Source organism: Euphorbia lathyris, chromosome 5 (assembly GCF_963576675.1).
Source record: "Euphorbia lathyris chromosome 5, ddEupLath1.1, whole genome shotgun sequence".
Lineage (NCBI taxonomy): Eukaryota > Viridiplantae > Streptophyta > Magnoliopsida > Malpighiales > Euphorbiaceae > Euphorbia > Euphorbia lathyris.
Window position 1 is genome coordinate 29,483,115 of NC_088914.1, and position 20,624 is coordinate 29,503,738.

At 36.3% G+C, this 20,624-nt stretch overlaps 1 pseudogene; it reads right to left on the reverse strand.

The window, feature by feature from the left end:
• Nucleotides 1-5,924: 5,924 nt before the first annotated feature.
• On the reverse strand, nt 5,925-7,613 carry LOC136230874 (cytochrome P450 CYP82J17-like; annotated as a pseudogene).
• Between the last annotated feature and the right edge of the window lie 13,011 nt (nt 7,614-20,624).

Genomic DNA, 20,624 nt, shown 5'->3' on the forward strand with positions numbered 1-20,624 from the left:
TCATCTTCTACTCTTTCAATCTCTCACATCCCACCATGGTTAGGCGAAAGAACACCGCCGATATGCGTCCCCCACGAGCCACTCGTGCCCGCACCGGCCGCACCCAAAACCAACCACAATAACCCCCCGAGCGGGAAAGCACACCCCCTCTCACCCGCCTATACCGGGCCCCTTTTCACCTTCTCACCGAGGAGGAGGCCACCCGGTACGAAGAACTTTGTGCGGCTATGGTCCAAGAACTTCCGTACATCCCGCATAGTGTGCTCGATCAACACGATCTCGGTATGCCTTTCGAAGCCCGTCTCCGAGCCCTCGGGTGGTACGACATTTACAGTACCGAATACCATGTGTACCCCTCCTTAGTCATCGAATTCTTCACCACCCTCACCTCCAATAACGTACCCGGAGCCGCGCTTTTCAATTTTCGCCTCCAAAACCGTCCCTTCATCATTGACACCTAATGGCTTCGCAACCACTTCACTCACCAAGTGGAGCCTAGCGTCGCCCATTGGCCCGACGGTGTCTCCGCTCCCGAATTTTGGGCCTCCATTACCGGGTCCGATGACTACCACGTATCCAACCTCCACCCGGCTTGTATTCGTGACCCTATTCTCCAGCTCCTTCACCGCTTCATCTCCTTCTACTTCACAGGAAAATCCGAGTCTACCAAGGTCAAAAAACATGAACTGTTGGCCCTCTACTATTGTGCCAAAGGGCTCACCTATGACCTCGCCTACCACGTGGCCGTCCACCTCCGCGCCACACCCATCCGGAAACGGGCCAAGCTCGGGTTCAGCCACCTCATCACCATCTTCGCCCTCTCCACTCTCGGCTCCGACGCCATTGAGAGCCTCCCGCTCCTTGTGCCTCGGCCGTTTGATAAAAACGCCTTTAAATCCTTAAAGCGTCCAACTTTCGGCCCGGTCGAGACTTCGAGGGCGGCTCATTCCAATGCGGAAGGGGACTCGGATTCAAGCATGGGTCTCAATTTCAGCCCTCCACCCCTCCACGACTTCAACGCTCTTTATGCTCGGTTGGATATCTTGGAGGATAACCAACTCCGGGACCAGGTTCATTATGACTCCCAATTCGCCACCCTCAACACCCGCTTCGACTCCATCGAAGCACAACAACGGGAGGATCGGGTTCATCTCGATGCTCGATTCGACGCCCTCACTAACTCATTCGCCTCCTACTTTAACGTCCATGGCAATCCGCCTCCACCATAATCATAGTTTCCCTTTCTTTTCTTTTCATGTTTTCTTTATTTTCTTTTTGATGTTGTTTTTATTATTTCCTATGTTGTTTTTATGTTTTTTTTAATGTATGATGTTCTTTTTAAGTAAAATCGTTCGGTTCCATTTGTGTTATGTGCTTTCGTTATTTTCATTCTTCTTGTTTAGAATAACTACACGCAGGGCGTACCCCATGGTACGCCCCGCGTGCCCATCATTTTTATGCTTAAAAAAGTTCAGAAACTCAAACACGCGGGGCGCCCTGTTCCTGCGCCCCGCGTATTTGAGTCTCTGACTCCAAAAACAATAAAAACGCCGCCTTACGCGGGGCACCCTCCCTATTACGCCCCGCGTATTTGAGTCTCTGACTCAAAACGCAATAAAAATGCTACCCTACGCGGGGCGCCCCCCTGGGCACGCCTCGCGTAGGGCCCCTGACCACTAAGGGTCTTCTTTTCCTTTTCTTACTTTATTTTTGTTTTTGTTTTATCTTCTTTTTGCGACGCCCTTAGAATAGGCGTCATTTTAAGTAACGCGGAGGGCCGTGCAACCCCGCACTTTTAGTTTGGTTTGCACTACCAAAAACAAAAATAAAAATTTAATAACAACAAAATAATTAAACTCACTTATTACTCTTTAAAATTTTCCCGACACGCTATCCCTCTTTCGGAAATTAATTAAAGTTCCGTTATTTGTCATCAAACAATAAAAGCGCCGGAACATAAATGAATGATTCAATTAAGAGATTTTAGTCTTGATCTTGAAGTTAGGGAATTTATGCAAAGCTTAGGTTAATACTAAACTAAGGCATTGCGGCTTAACCCAAATGTTATCTCCATAATAAACTTTAAAAAGGCAATAAAAACGGGATAGTTGAGAATTTAGCGAAGACTTGATAGTACACAATTTAAACCCGAATCTTGTGAGGTATTTTTGAGCCTAAAAGAGTGTGTACGAGAACTCTAATTCTTTCACAATTTTTCGAGAACTTTGACTTCACTCGACTCATAGAATTTGCATCCAATACCGGGTTAAGTACACTTATTTTTGGTAAAAAGGCAATAGATGATAAACCGAACCCACTTAGGCTAATTTTTCTTAATTTATTTTTCTCGTTTTCATCAAACATTAGGAAGCCCCTTCGAGCCTATTAACCAACTTTTTTGTTAATACCCTCTTAACATTTAACCCTTTTTCCTCTTGTTCAATTACTGACATAATCAAGTTGCACCCGAATTACCCGAAATAAGTCACGGCTTTAGCAAATGAGCACCATAAGTTCTCAAAATATTGTTTTTGTGCCTCTATCAAAACAAAGGATACGATAGAAATAAAAAGGCATTCTCAAGCTCCACCCGAGCAATTTTGAAGTATATTTTGTAAAATTCGCCAAGGCCGAAATAAACAATGATACGGTGCAATCATAAAACGGTATTTTTGAACTCGAGTTTCTTTAAACTAACCACTAAAGAAGCCACCCACATTACAACCCCCCTCCGGGTTCATTTTTAATGTTGCTTAACCATATTTTAGGAGAAAAAACCCGGATGAAAATGCAAATTCAACATGATCTCGAGTAAGTGCAAAGAAGAGTGCTAAAACACCGACCCACCTAAAATTGAGCGTAAGAGCGAAATCCCTTGGTGAGGTACTATCGGGTTCTCAAAAGATAATCAACACCCGTTAATATTGCATATTAAATCTTGATCATGGAGGTTTCAAACAAGTTTCGTACTCAATTGTTTGCGTAGGTACTTACCGAAACCTTTGCACAAAACCATAACTTTGAAATCACGCACTTGGCAAAACCAACCTTCGGTTTGTTTCTTAATTTTCTCAATCCCTTGTCTTTCGATTTCTTTTACTTGAGGACAAGTAAAACTTTAAAGTCCGAGGAGGTTTGATAGGGGTATTTTACCCCTATCTTTTAGCGTGATTTACGGGTTGATTTTGGATAGAATAAATAAGTTTAATTATAAAAATAAAGTGGTTTGATAAAATAAAGAAATAAAAATAAATCTCGTACTTTCAGTTAATTTTCCATATTTTTGATTAGTTTAGGAAATAAGAACGTCAAGCTAACTCGGCTCGCAAGATTTGTATTTCAGGTACGAGCATGGAGCAAAAATCTACTCAAATACGCGGGGCGTGAAACATGTTGTCAGTAATGATTGTCTTATCCGCAGGAGCCATGTGGAATTGACTCAGCATACGCGGGGCGTATGCCACCCTACGCGGGGCGTATGACACATGTCGGAAATGATTGGCCTAATCCTGAAAGTCAGACTGCACTGTCTCCCTGAGTCAACTCTTCGTACACGGGGCGTATAACCACATACGCGAGGCGTACCGGGCAATTCTTCAATGATAAAAACTCAGAGACTCTTTTACGCGGGGCGTACTTCAGCTACGCACGACGTAAAAGCTCCAATTCAAGCAATAAAACTTCAGAGACTCAAACACGCGGGGCGTACTTTAGCTACGCAAGGCGTGCTTGAGACAACAAAACACGGAATTGGTCCACATGCAGGAGATTTCTGACGGAATGGGCATTTACGCGGGGCGTATCATGGGATTTCTGCACTAAATAATGTTGCTCCATACTTGTACTTTGTGAAATTACAAACTTGCCCTTGCTTGATGTCTATAAATAGGAAGCTCTTGAACTTCATTTGATACCAAGAAATAATTACACACTAGAGAGCAAACTATACTTGTTTTGTTACTTGTTGTAGTATAGATTCGGTTTTTGTAGCTAAACTCTCCACCTCGAGAGCTTGTTCAGTTGTTTCGGCATTCCATCGAAGTTCTGCTCCACCATTCGTCATCAAGCTCGAGAGTTCCACCTCCACGACCTAGGAGACGGCTTTGAGTCTGGTTAGCTAGTTTCAAGGGCGGATTCTCCCCTTTTACGTGCTAATTAGCTTGTACTCTTCCTATGTACTAGGCTTGGTTGTATTCCATTTATATACATTTCATATTTATAATTTCATGATTTATAATCTCTACTTCCCTTTACGTGTTAGTGTTTGCTACTTGCTTTGATATTGATAATTGATTATTATGTAGGAGAACGCGATTTCCGACGCCATTCGGGCTATCTTTAGGGAGTTATATAGGTGTTGCCCTACCGGAAGTGACAAACCGGAAACCGTAGGAATTGACAAGCCACGGAACTTACGGGCCCTAGTTTCTAATTCCCCCGTATTAGACACGCCTTGACTAGGAATCATGTAGTCTAAGTGCTTCACGGGTCGGTCCTACTACACTTAGTCGTCTTTGCAAGAGTAAATTATTATCCGTATACATTTAGAGTCGTTATTTATCGTGGTTATAACTTATCATTATTCATCCCACTTCATAGGGTTTTAGCTACATAAATCTGTGTCGCCAATAGATAGTGTGTCGTTGTGTCTTACTTTACCCCAAAGTAATCACCGCTTAAATAACATACGAAACCGAGTAGTCTAATACTTGTAATTATAAATCTCGTGGATTCGATACCCGGTCTTAATCGGATTATTACTTGATACGATGGGGTACACTTGCCCGTAAGTAGTCGTAGCGTCTAGTAGAGTTAAGAGTAATTTATAAAGATCACATCCATAGATATAGAGTCCGCACTCATAATATATACATTTAGTCGTAAGAAATACGACCGCTAGACGAAACGTCCATCACAAACCAATCTGAACCAGGAGATGGTTATCAGGGGAGCACCGTGGTCGAGTATCTTTGCTCAAGGAGTTTGGTGGATCTGGAAATGGAGGAATGAGAAAACATTTTCGAACAAGAGACCCCCGGATAACAAGGCTTTGTTCATTGCCGACCGAGCTGTGGAGCTCAAACAGGCGCAACTTTGCTTACTGTTAAAGGCGGGTCAGGTAAGAGCCTAATCTGGATAAGTTGGCTTCCCCCTGAACCTGGATGGGTGAAGATTAATTCTGATGGTGCTAGCAAAGGAAATCCCGGGTATGCCTCAGCAGGAGGCCTGATCCGTGATCATCAGGGAGATTGGAAAGGTGGTTTCTTGGTTAATCTTGGTGTCTGTACGGCCACACTTGCTGAACTTTGGGGCATTTACTTAGGCATGAAGTTGGCTTGGAATAAGGGGTATAGGAAAATTATTATGGAAATGGACTCAAAAGCCCTCCTTGATGTCATACTAGGGTTGAGCGGAGTGCACCATCCGTACGCCTGGTTAATTAAGAAGTGCCAGGAGCTTCGTTTGAGGTGTTGGAAGGTTAGGTTGGTTCATGTGTTTAGAGAAGGTAATAAAGCCGCTGACTGGATGGCGAATTTCGCAGGATCTTGTTCTTTGGGTCGTCACGAGTGTGACGTGCCTCCTGTAGGCCTCCAGGATATTCTGAGTGCGGATCGACTTGGACGTTCCACACGCCGGAATATCAACTTTTAGTTTTCTTTCTGTTTGCTCTGGGCTCGGCCCTCCTTTATTACCAAAAAAAAGATAATTCTAGTTAATTGGTGGTAAAATTTTTCTTTTAATACAAGGGTCATACATGATGAGAATGACATCATCTACTATTTATTTGATCACAAGATAAAACAAAAAAGCCCAGCTAGATAACCAAAAAGAAATTAAAATTGATAATCAACGTCTGCATCTTCACTTATTGAATAATAACTCAACCGTGATTCCGAACAAATTTTACTATACACCAAACATACCACGTCCCGAAAACTCATACAACTTATTCATAAAGCTGAGGAGCAAGACGTGGAGTTATAATAACATGAAGAGGAGTTTCCTTAGATAAAGAAATACTCAAACTCTCATTCATATCCACAGCTTCACCATTTGGTGTACTCAAATTAAACCCCTGTAGGAATCTAGCAATTGTTATATGCATAACCTGCATTGCAAAGTTCAACCCGGGACATGATCTTCTACCCGACCCAAATGGGACGTACTCGAAATTTTAACCCATGTAATCCAACTTTACATGGCTTGTAAGGAATCTTTCTGGCCTAAACGCTTCAGGATTGTCCCAAATGTTCGGGTCACGATGCAATTTGCATAGATTAGTTAAAATTCGAGTGCCTTTTGGAATATGGTAGCCATAGAGAGTACAATCTTCCATTGCTTCTCGAGGTACAGCTAATGGACCTGCTGGATATAAACGTAATGTTTCTTTGATTATTGCATTTAAGATATACTAATTTTTCGATATCAGATTCTTGTACAATTCTTTCTCTTCCAACTTTCTCGTCTATTTCTTCTTGCGCTAGCTGAAGTACTCGTTTGTTGTTTAATAGAACTGCTATTAACCATGTCATGGTGATTGACGTGGTATCAGAGCCTCCGATAACAACTGTCTGCAATATAGATATATATGGATTAGTTTCCAAACATAGTAATCATATGTTAATAACATGTTGCGGCAGATGTAACATATATGTGGAAGAGCGTTACGTACCATTGCGGTGGCTTTGATAACAGTTCTACGAGAATTGCCAAACTGAGGATCATCCTGAGCCTTAGAAAGAAGAACATCAATGAAATCCTTATTCTCAGCTGAATTAACTTTGATCTCATGTTGATGAATCCAACTCTCCATAATTGTATCCAACTCCTTAATTATATTCTTACAATTTTTGACAGTCCCTAAACACTTTGTCCATTTAAGTAATGGAATCATATCAGAAGGAACAAAAGCACCTGCAACAAGCTAAACTCCTTCATAATGTCCCCAATATGTCTTCCTTTCTCAACATTACCATTATTATTCCAATCACAGTACCTTTTCCCAGCAACCATACTTGTAATTATATTCATCACCATACTTTCAAACAACTCACTCATGTTAACATTCACAGAATTGCCATTCTCTTTGCATTGCAAGAACAATTCTTTCATAAAATACCTCACTTCATTCAACTGAACATGTTTCATTAGCCTGATTCTGTGCGCGGATAGAAGATCGGTCATCGTTAGCTTTCGAAGATCGCGCCACGTTGCACCGTAAGGGGCGAATCCAAAGGCTGCAAAGTTGTAGCTCAGGGTTCTAGCTACGGTTGATTGAGGTCTTGATGCACATAATTTGTCATTTGTTGTGTAGAATTCTTTCATTATCTTGTGATTGCTGATCACAACTGTCCGGTGAGCTCCGAACCGGAGCATGAAGATTGAGCCGAATTTATCAGCAATACTGCTTAAGATTCTGAAAAGAGGTATTTTTTCTCCGAGCTGATGAAGGTTGCCTATCAATGGTAAAGCACCTGAAACTTGGGGTGGTAAAGGGGCAGAAGTTTTAGTTTTTGTATTCAATTTAATCCTCCATAGATTGTAAAGTAGAAACAAAGCTATAGCACCAATAATGGCTACAACATTTGAAGAGAAATCCATGTTTTCAGTACGGAGGATTGTTGTGAGTTTCAGTAGGAGAAGATGGGTGAAATTTATAGTGTTTAGACTGGGTAAAAACTACATTTTAAAATGAAGAAAAAAGCCTTTTATTTTGATGTTTCGCTTTCTACAATTATGTTTGATTGAAGAAAAAGCTTTTAAAATGAATGGCTGGAAATTTTTTATAGAAGCAAAATACAGAAAAGTCCTTCAAATCAAACTTTTTATTTTCTTGTTCAATGAAAGAAAACCGAATAATATAGTAAAAGAAAAATATTTGTTAAAATTATTTTTCAAAATAAAAAAATAAAAACAAATAAGTATAAGGATCAAAAGTAAGATTAGTCTAAGGATAAAAAATATAAATAAATAAATATAAGGACCAAAATAAAAATAAAAAAGTAAAAATTAGTTAAAAATATTTTTTGAGAATAAATAAATAATATATAAGTATAAGGATCAAAAGTGAAATTAATCGAAGGATTAAAAAAAGTAAAAATAAATAAATATATGGACCAAAATAAAAATTAAAAACAAAATAGAGACTAAAATTAAATTTTATAAGGAGAGTATATGTTCAAATTAGTGAGAAAATGGAGAAAGAGAATGAAAAACTTGAGGGGTTGAGGGAATGAGATTAGAGGAGTTAAGGGTAAACCCAAAACTAAAAGAGGTAAATGGATTGATTGAATTGATAAAACAAACACCAACAAAAGGAATGAACCTCCTCTTTCCCCTACGCTTTCCTGAAATCCAAAACAAACGTCCCCTAAGTCATTGCTTAGTAAATTGTGAACATCTAACTCTGTTAAAAAGACGTTATTAATTTTATTTGTATTTGAAATTATATAAAAAAATTACAGTTAGAATTAAGTTTTTTACAGTTATCCAAAACAAACGTCCCCTAAGTCATTGCTTAAAAAGACGTTATATATAAAAATTACAGTTTTTTTACAGTTAGTCATATTAAACATCCAAAACTGTTTTTAAACAGTGAAAAAATACAAATTTTAGAGACAAATGAAATTAATGAATAACACTCTGTTAACCAAATTGTATATTTAAAATTGATTTTTTAGTCCTAAATGGCTTAATATGACTAAAAATAAAAGATTAGACCAAAAACTTAATAAACTAAAAATTGAAAGATCAAATAACTAATTATGCTTTTTTATTTTTATTTTTATTTTCTCGTAATTTCAGTAAGTGTTTAACCTAACCAACGGGTTTTTTTTTCTCTCAAACTACAATAATTTTCATGGAAAGTTAGTAAAGTAAGAAAAGAATTGAGTAACCAAAATATACATTCGTTTTGTTCAAAATTCGGAATCAGAATGTTACGGAATCGGAATCAGAATGACTATTTATTTGTTTTGTTTGGTTTAATCCGGAATCGGAATCTAATTACTTTTAAAATTGTTTGGTTCAAATTTCGGAATCGGAATAAAAATCAAAATCAACGTGAAACAAAATTAAAATTTATTTATTTCAAACTAATAAAAAAAAATATATTACATTAATATATGAATTAATAAATTTAATATATCATATTTTACATAAAACTTGTTTAAAAATAATCAATTAATATGAATTAATATGTGCATACATGTAGTTTTTTTTATTATTTTATGTATAAAAATATATATTGTAGTTTTTTTTTGAAAGAAAAAAAGTATATATGGTAAGTAGTGGAGGCATTTGAAGTGCTTTCAATACATAATAAAACGTGGGGTTTTTTTTTGATCTATTATTGTTTTTTTGATCTATTAAAACGTGGGGGGTTTTTTTTTAATTGCACAAAAAATTCGTGGAAATCAATTTTAAAAGGAATGAGAATGCAATTCGATTAATGGGAAGTGAGGAGAGAATCAATAATTTTAAGGTAAATAATTTGTTGTAAAAAAAAAGTAAATAATTTATTAGTCCCTTAGTTTTTACCTAACACACTGTTTAATTCCCTATTTAAAAAATACATTATAAGGGCCATAATTTTTACCAATATTAACCATTTGGTCATTTTGTCTAGTTTTTTTAGACTTATAATCCTTATATTTTAGCATAAACATATATATATATATATGTGTGTGTATATATATATATATATATATATATATATATAATAACAAAGTAACATGGTCAACTTGTATTGTACCAAGGTTGTCCTAAAAGTTAAGATATGTTCGGTTAAAAATCTAAAAAAATATAGATAAAAGGACCACAAGGTTAATATTGGCAAAAAATATGGACCTTAAAATGAGTTTTTCAAAATAAAAGGACTAAACAGTATGTTAGGTAAAAAGTAGGGGCCTAATAAATTATTTACCCATAATTCTACAAATAGGAGAATGTGATTTCCTTATAAAACCAAACATTAAGAAAAGTAATGAATCGTTCCCATTCCCATTCCCATTCCCTACCAAAAATTTATCTAACCAAACATCCCCTAAGATCTTATAATATGATTGTAAATAGGAAAATTACAGAAAAGTAAACAAAAAAAAGAGTAAATAATTAATTACTCTTTAATTTTTATTAATATATATTAGTTCTTTTATTGCATTAGCAATAATATATTATAAAATCTTGATTTTCTTCTTTTTAATATTTTAGTTAATCCTCGCATATTATAGAATCTTAATACGCTCATATTATTATTTAAGATTTTTAGATAATGGAAAAGAAAAGTGTAATTATACTCGCAAATTTTATCCCTCAACAATCATCAAACTTTTTTTTTAATAGAGAAATGCGTTAATGAGTCTCAATTGGGTAAAATGTTAATAATACATTAGAAGCAAGATTCAGAATACTATAAAGAATTATAGACAAGTCACAAGACGGGAGTTCCGAGCGAAGACATGAGCTAGCTCGTTCGATTGTCACGGTATGAACTTGACAGAGTAAAGATCATGTTGATGAAAGATGGATCAACATTGAGATAAGATGCCACCAAATTCCATTCAGTCGTCCGTCACGAGGTTGATGCCATCGACCACAGTTTTTGCATCCGTTTGGAAGGAGGCATGTTCCAATCGTTTGCTCTCCACCCACTCCATTACACGTAGTAAGGAAAAACCTTCACTTTCCTTGACGGTAACGGCACCCGTGAGTAGTTTAGTTCTGCATGCAATAAACTGTCCCATACAGTCACAAAGAACTGCACCTACACTCGCCTGAGAATGTGAGACGAAAATAGCGGCGTCCATATCGCAAGCCAGGAAAGCCGATGGGGGTTAATGCCAGCAACGACACGTTAGTGACAAAGACGGGGAAGAAGTAGCAATAATTTGCTTTATTGTATGGACCTGTAACCAATCGAACAATACTGACCTTGTGTGAAAATAGATATCAGCCGAAGGTGTCTCCAAGCTCGATCATAACCTGTCATTATGCGATTTCCATAAGCTCTAGAGCATCATGGCGAATCATCCAGCCGCCTCCTTTAGTGCCGTAGCCAATGTATCCAGTAGCAGCGAACAGAAGTCTTGCGATGGGGCAGCAAACTGATGAATCAGATTCTCTAGATGGCATTCTTTCCATAAATTTATCGCAGTCAGGCACGAGATAAAAACGTGCCATAAATCTTCATCCTGAACACCACAATTGTGTATCGCTGATTTCAAGGCCACATCGAAGGAGATTCCCACGAGTAGGCAGCATATTACGAGCCAAACTCTAGACAAAGTAGCGTTCCTTCAACGGTACCATCAATTTCCAAACGGTGCCCCATTCTTCATGTACGAACGCGTCTTATGTTTCCATTGATGTTGTAAGATGATAAGATGAGCGGACCGAATACCTCCTAGATGGTTTAGCATGCCAGAGAATCTGGTCCGACTGAATACGCCTAGAAACCACAATCTTACGAACAGCCGTGATGTCCCGTGGTAGAAATGATTCAACTCAAAATCCCACTCCACCGAGTTCGGGGTAAATAAATCACGAAACTTTAACCCCTCGAGTCCTTTAATCACGAGAGTGTCTATTTGTAAGCTAATGTCATCTTTGAGCTCGGGGGCATGCCATACACTAATAGAGCTACCATCTCCAACCTTCCAGCGGATTCCATTCTGTAATATCAATTGGGAACACTAAATACTCCTCTTACGTAACTAGGTGAATAACCCAAGCGAGCCTTCAAGAAATCCCCTTTAGGGAAATATTTGACTCTAAAGATTTTACTGGCAAGAGAAGTGGGATCCGAGAGGAAAATCCATCCTTGTTTTTCCAACATAGCAAGATTGAAAGCCATGATACTCCAAAAATTGAGCCCCCCAAATCATTTTGGTATGCAAAGCCTATCCTAAGAGAGCCAATTCATACTTCGAGCTCCCAAATCTTTATTACCCCACTGGAAGGAGTTTAACATTTTTTATAGTTCATCAGCAGTGGAAACAGGTAGAAGGAATACACTCATAAAAAATGTGGATAGCCTGACTAGCTGAGCAGATTAATGTAGCCCGGCCCTCCTTGGAGATAGCTTGACTCCTCCATTTTTGAAGCTTCTGCCAAAGATGATCCTTGAACTGGGAAAAAATCGCCTTGTTTTTTCTACCCACCTTTGAAGGTAATCGAAGATACTTACCCATAGTGATCGAGTTGGAGACCCCTAGGATGGCTGACATTGCAACTGACCGCTTCGGTGCCACATTACTACTGCACATGAGTCCTGACTTTTCAAATTTAATAGGGTAATTAATTTATTAGTCCCTATATTTTGACAAAACACACTGTTTAGTCCATGTGTTTTCAAAAACACACGGTAAGGTCCCTAACCTTTTTCTCGGTGAACTTTTTAGTCCTTCCGTCTGTTTGTTGGATTTTTTTTACCGTTTATGAATTCGGAAATGACTAAATTACCATAAAACAAGAGGAAGACAAAACAATAACTTAAAATTTGAATTCAAAATTTACCTTCAATTTCAGAAGAGAAAATCCAATTTAGAAGAAGAAGCTATTTGTATGGAGAACAAGAAAAAGAACACACACCCAATGCTTACGAATCTGAACGATTAAGAAGAAAATCAAGAAGAAGAACACTCAAAGTTGATTTCAGATACAGTAGAGTCTAAAGGAAAGGAAAATAAAGGAAAAGAAGAACGCAGAGATGAGAAACAATGAAGATAATGGTCTTATATATTTGATTTTGTGGTAAAGGGTAGTTAAGGCATTACATTTTTATTTTAAATAGGTTTTGAGTCCAAATTGACTAACAGAATCTTCATGAGAGTCTAACGGCAGGGACTAAATAGTTCACCGAGAAAAACGTTCGGAACTGAACAGTTCATCGAGAAAAAGGTTAGGGACCTTACCGTGTGTTTTTGAAAATACAAGGACTAAACAGTATGTTTTGTCAAAATATAAGGACTAATAAATTAATTACCCAATTTAATATCATGCCCTGATGCTTTCTCATAAGTAAGCAGGAGATGCTTTAGGTACCAATATTCCTGGATGTTCGCTTAAAAGAAAAGAAACGCATCATCAGCAAATAGAAGGTGTGAGACCGAAGGTACCCCTCTGCCTACCCGAAATCCGTGAAGTGATCCATGCCTCTCAGAGTCAAAGAGTAAAGTGGAGAGACCCTCGACACAGAGAAGACATAAATAAGGGGATAGTGGGTCCCTCTGTCTGATGCCACGCTTTGGAATAGTGGGTCCGACAAACTGATTGTTAACTTTGAGCATGTACTAAACTGATGTAACAGAATGCATGATAAGGTTAACCCACCTATCTGCAAACCCCATCTGAGTCATTATTGCACGAAGGTAGCTCCAATCAACTCTGTTGTATGGGTTATTAATGCTGATCTTTAAAGCCATATCCCCTTCTTATGATTGACATTCCGTTTCATACTATGAATAATCTCCAATGCAATTAGTACATTGTCGTGAGTGGATCAACCTTTGATGAAAGCTGACTGGTTTTCTGAGATAATATAGGGAAGAATGCTTTTACATTGGAAATAATCTTGAAAACAACATTACACAAAGCAATAGGTATGAGATCCTTAATAGATTACGGGTCCGTACATTTCAGGATTAAAGTAAGAATAGTATCATTAAGACCTCAGGGAAAAAACTGTTGAAACATAATTTGCACACTAATTTTGATTATGATAAAAATATTTAAAGAAATTAATATTCCCATAATTAATAACATATTAAAATTAAATGTTGATTTATTTAGACTAATGTGTTTGTCAAGTGTATGTTTGATTAAAATTAAGAAAGAAATAATCAAAGGCTTTAAGAATGGATCAAAGGCCCAAAGATCAACTTCATGCCAATAGCTGGAAGGATCCATAAGCTGAAAGCCATGCCTAAATGAAGACTGATTTTGGAAGACAGCAGATCAAGGCATTAGAGACAAGATCAAACATTGACTCTGATCCACTGAAATGCATCACCCAATAAGGAAAGAAGCAGAAGCTCCAAATGGCTTGTCCCATGGTGAACTTGGAATCTTTGCCTCATTTGGTTAGACAGCCAGTCTGCCTCTGTCAAGATTTAGGAGCGTGGCATCTCAAAGATAGAATGGAAAAGAGAAGAACAACCATTGGCTAAGTACACTGGCTTTTGAGGATGAAGGTGACAGAAGATTCGTTTCCCTCCAACAGTTATTTTGAATTTTGAAATAATCAGCCTCAAAGTGTCACTATAAATTTAAGAGAGAATCATTATTGAAGTTCCAAAAGCAAAGAAAAAATTCTATACACACTCATTGTATTCATTTGTGTAATAGCTCTAAATTCTTTAATTGTGTTCTGAGTAAGAACAAAACCATCAATAGCTGAGAAAAGTTCAAAAGCTCTTCTGTTTGCTTTTGTTATAAGTGAACAACAAGAGAGGTAGATAGATAGCTGAGTGTTGAGTGTAAAGTACAGAGCATCTGTATCTATTGTAAGGGTTTGTACTCTGCCTGTTCGAAAGAGTTCACTAGTGGATTAAAACCCAGAAGAAGGTATTCTGGGGAATGGATGTAGGCAGGAGGCAGAACCAATATAAATCATTGCATAACAATTTCTCTAACCCTTTCTTTCTGATATATTGCTTGCTTCTGTGCTTAAAATATATATAACTTGCGCTTTGTACTTAATAGTGTGTTTAAACAAGTCACACATAGGCTACTCCAGTTGAGTGACCTAGTGCTTTAACGTTCAGAAGCAGAATAAGCTTTGTTCCTATTTAACACTTGCCTCTGATTCCGAGCAGCCTTGTGCTATTGAATTAATTGTGAGAAAATTTTATAAAGTTTTAAATTTATCAATAGTTCCATTCACCCCCCCTTTGGAACTAGATTATATCTCACAAGGAACCAACAAAAATATTTTAAGCAAGTTTAAAGGGCTAACAAGACATCATATACGTTCAGAGGGCCAATGAAGCTTTTTGGACAAGTTCTGATACACTTTAATTAGGATCTCTTAATTTTTTTTTGGATTCTTAAATTTTTAGGAGAACTTTGTATTTTTATTGCAATTGAAACTTGAAGCTTTTTTCTATTGATTTTCATTTTTTTTAAAAGCATCATTAGACGTCTGATCTTTCATTTTATGGTTCATTAATCCCTTGATCTTTTATTTGAATACATTAAACACTGATCATTTATTTTTTAGTCATTAAGCTCTTCCATACCAAATTACTAAGTTGTGAATATCTAATTTTATTAAAAATACATTATTAATTTTATCTGTATTTGAAATTATATAATTCTTTTTTGCAGTTTGTATTAAGGTTCTTATATTTTCTTATCATCATATTAAACATCCAAAACTGTTTTCAAACAATGAAAAAATACAAATTTCGAAGACATGTGAAATGAATAACACTCTTTTAACCGAATTGTATGTTTAAAATTGATTTTTTTTTGTTATCAATGGCTTAATGGGACCAAAAATAAAAAATTAGAGGCTTAATGTATCTAAATAAAAATCAAGAACTTAATAAACTAAAAATTGAAAGAACAAAGTGTTGGTCCCTTGTGAGATAGTCTAGTTCCAAAGGGGAGGTGAATAGAACTATTAGGTAAATTTTATCCCTTAATAAATTTCTCACAAATTTAATTCAATAGCATAAGGCAAAGGTAGCTCTTGAATCAGAGGCAAACTGCGTTTGCTACGTTAAACAAAGATGAAGCTTGGTTCTGCTTCTGAGCGTTCTTTAAGCAGAAAGCAACATAACTAGAGAGCTACTATGTGACTTAAGATAACGATATATTGAGCACAATAGTCGGAAGCACAACTTAAAACGTATAATAACAAAAGCATGTTACCTTTACTATACATATCATATTATCATTCACCAACAACAAATCAAAGAATATACGTAAAAATAAAAAATAAAAAAGTTATTCGTATTTTACACATGTTGAATAAAAAATATTACAATCTAAATATTTCATCGAACTTAAATGCATTCAATATTTAAATCTATTAAAAAATTGCAAAGAAAAAAACATTTTTTTCTAAACCAAAATTGGTGCAAAGTACAATAACAAAATAATATGTTTTTTTAATGATGTCAGAAATTAGTTCAGTTTCACGTTAAACCCTTAAGTGTATCATTGATAACAATGTTAGAAGTATATTTTTTACCTTATACCAACTTCATTCCAATTCATTTTGCTAAAATTACTGCATAATTGTCATTTTTTTTACTTCCATAGATTAATTAATTGACATTTCCATTTTACAAGGTGATGTGGAGTTAGACTTTGAACAATGGTTGCTTCTATTTTTCTGGTCTACTTACACAGAGAGCGGTCCATGGAATACATTCCAATGACTAAGTCAGTGAAGAGATAATCGAGAGAAATTTAAAGTCTAGAGAAGGAGAAAAAAAGATTCTTACTCCTTGGATGACTCCCTTATTTATAAATATTGGACGACTCTTCAATGACTCTTTTGTCCCATCTGTTGGGGTTTAGTGTCCTATAGTCAATTGTTGCGGGATACAAACTTATTGTAAATGAATTGTTCTTTATATCATTTGTTTTAATGAGATATATGTTTTATAACTATATAAAGGTAATCCCTTTTAAGCACTGAATAAAGTCTAATAAAAGGAAATCCGTAAGTTTGTTTAAAGTGATTATAAAGTGTTCATACAAGCATGAAGTGAGATAAAACTTTATAATAAACTAATAAACTTAAAACCACCCCAAGTCAAGCGATATGTTTAGGATTGATATATCACAGTTGAGACTTGTATGTAACAATGTCTTCTGTCCGACAGAAAGCTGATCTCACAAGCTTCATATATATAGATATCTAGACAGTTACATAGATCCGGTGAAACGTTGTTCATTAGGATTGGGGATCCGATTTGAGATAAAAGGATGGGTAGATTCATCCTTGTCAACTGTTCATCTCATTGGTATTACTAGGTATAACTAATCCTCAGACTCAAAAGAATGTTAATTGGTCATCCTGAATTACTGAATGTGAGACTTTGATCCTACGGTCCCACGATCCTTAACAGAGATGACTCTGGGGTGTGAACTGCAAAGGTTGGGTGTCACAGGAAGTAATGTCAGGGTAGTTATACATTGGATTGAGCATTTATCACTCCCGATTAATGGGAGATACATCCAAGGATCGCTTGTGGAAGACTCGACTCTAAACCCTTGCAAGGTGATAGCTTAAGAGTAGAAATACAGATTTCACTTAACCTATCTTTTTGAGTTGACTCGGCCAAGAACAAGTAAAACGAACGTCTCGCTATATGTGACTTGACATTACCCATAGTCATAAGATTCAGTTCAAGGATGTAGTTGATAAAGGATCGTATTATACCGTAACTAATACGGAAGGGTTAACGACAGAATCAACCTGTCTTCTTAACGGACTCTGGGGGAATGATTACAGACTTGTCAATAACATACTCAGTACATCATTCCGTTATGCAAGGATTAAATATAATTCTTGAAGAAATTAATTTAATAGTTGCATACGACCAGAAGTAGTAAGAACCTAATGGATCACACATAAGACTTGAAACCAAAAGAGAGATGGATATGATTAATAGATGGAAGCCCAATTGAGCCCAATAAGGCCCAAATATATGGAGGGGGGGGGGGGGGAATTTGTATATAGAGATAAGGAATTGATTTTATTCCATTAATCCTAATTTGATTAGGATTATAAATTAAATTAATTAAGGGATAATTAAATTAGGAGTTTTAATTGGATTAATATACTCCTATTATTATCCAATTAGGTTATTTATTATTATCCTAAATATATTAGATATATAGTGAGATAATAATTAGGAATCCTTTTCCGAATTTGATTCCTATTAAGTAACCTATTCCTATCTAACTAGGGTTTAGATTCAAGCAACTATATATACCCCCTCCCATGTGAATTTCGACCAAGCCTAATCCCTCCCCCTTTAGTGATTTTCGAAATTGCTATTCAATGAGAGAAAAAGAATTCCCATCCCCTAGTTCGTGGATAAGAATTCATACGGCATTCCATCAATTGATTAATCTTATTCATCCCTCTTTCTCTTTGATCTTGTGTTGGTTAATTAGAGGCAATCTATTTTGGTTGCATCTCATAAGGGTTGATTTCATCTTAACCTCTCCGTGTTAAACTTTGTGGTTGGAATCTCGGAGAAGAATTGTGGGCGCTTCTTTAACAACGGTAGATTGTTCATCGAAAGGTATTCCTTCTTATCCCTCTTTATATGAAATAACGATTAACGGATCCTATGGTTAAAAGGAAATAGGCTAAAATTTTTATATTTCCGCTGCTATACCTTAGCCCTAATTTCCTTCAGTGGTATCAGAGCCATCGTTAAATCCGTTATTTCATATATGAAAATATAGGAGTTTTCAATAGGATTGAATAAATATTTATGGTTAGGATTAATTGACAAATAGTTTTGATTAATTAATTCTAAAGATAAATAGAGTTTTGATTAATTGTTAATTAAAACTGATTATGCTTATGTTCCTAATTATTTCGGTTGATAATCATTATAACAAAATCTATTAGTTTTATAGTTAGGTTGATAAAATTAGTTTTATTAATTCTAAATGATAAAACGGAAATCTATTGTAGTTTTTCCTATTTCTGAAAATCGTTTTAAAATTGTTTTAGAACTGATATATATACATATATATATATATTTAATAATAATAAAAAAATATATAACGACAGCAGCCCGAGTCGCGCCTCACGGCGCGACTGGCCGCTGTCGCGCGGCTGCTGCCTCGCGGCAGCAGCCGCGTGCGGCTTAGGGGTGCCGCTGCTGCAAGGCAGCGGCGTCCCGCGTGCCCTAAGGGCTACTGCCAATCGGCAGCAGCCCGCTCTCAGGCCCGGCCCGATACCCACTTGATTTTAAATGGTTTAAAATCGTTTTGTATTAAATGTATATATATGTTTCAGAAATTAATAGTTTTCTGTTTTGATTATCGAATAAAAATTCGTTTAAATGTTTGTTTTTACCAATATGTAAATCAAAGTGTTAAATGAATTGAAATCAAAATAATTGGGACGTGCATAATCAACGTTTTATATGGTTATATTAATCTAAGGATTAATATAAAGATACAAAACGATTAGAAGTAAAATTGGATGAAAGTTAATTTGACGAGTTAATGTGATTAACCTAAATATTACATAAGCCGGTTATGTAATCAACCAATTAAATTTATTTAATTGAGTCTATGCATGTTTGGAGTTATGGACATATTTGGACCCTCTTTTAGTCTTTTGGTATTTTTAAAATAGGGCCTGCGCGTCCTGCCTTTCTACTATCTATTGTAATTTCTCCTCTCATCTGATTCCCTTCAATTCAATTGAAGTTTTCTTATAGTAGTATAGAAATTAATATGTAATTTCAAGCCGCCATGGAGAAGACGGAGGACCTAAAGAGAAATATGTAATAGTTAGTATTTCCTTAGGTTTGGCCTTTTATTCCGTCTCTGGCTCGACGAAATAATTTAGATGATATGTCCATAACGCCAATGTATGTGAATGTATGTATGTCTGATGTATGCTAAAGCAAATCAAGACTAAGTTAGATTATGAGACTTAAATAAAATCCCTCGTTAAAAAGTTAAGTAAATAAGCAAGTTATTAAAATCGGTTGCCCCTCCCTAATATTATAATTCAGCCGGCAGTACTGGGGGCCTTTGGGTTGTTGAGAAAACTCAAGCTCGGGGTCTTATGGTAACACCTGAATTATCGAAAGTCATTCTTTCATGAATATGGGGTAATACTTAAATTAGATTATGATAATTGGATGAGCAAACTCATGTTGTCATAAACTAATGGGCAATATGGTTGGGATTAATGTGAATAACATATTAGTTACTAATGTGGTTAGTAACCCAATAACCTAGGAATCACATTCAAGATGTGATTGATTACATGAATCTACCTAACAAATGGGACTAGCTTGTTGAGCAAACTCAAGGCGAAATCTCAGGAGTTAGGATCCTAGCTCACTAAAGGATTTATTAAATTCTTCGAATTATTATGGAGGGCTATTAATTTGACAAAATAGTGGGAGCAATCTGAAATAAATTAAAAGGCCTATAATTTTAGATTGTTATACTTTAAAGCAAATGAATGACATACGTTTACTCTTTCTCACTTTCAGGTTTTGTTTAAACACACACTCTTAAAATCATGACTAAAACCAATCTGCAAAACATTCTTACCGATAACAAATTGAATGGTTCAAACTTTACCGACTGGTTTCGTAACCTCAAAATTGTTTTGAAGTTCGAGAAAATTGGGTATGTACTTGATACATCGATACCCCCTGTCCCTGAAGATGATGCTCCCATCGAGGAAATTGATGCTTATCAGAAGCACAAGGCTGATGATGATCATGCCGCTTGCATCATACTTGCATCGATGACATCGGAATTATAAGAGATGAATGCCTATTCCATCATTATACACCTAAAGGAATTATTTGGGAAACAAACCAGGTGCGAACGCTACGAGATATCAAAATTGTTATATCGTTGCAGGATGCAAGAGGGCACATCTGTCATGACAC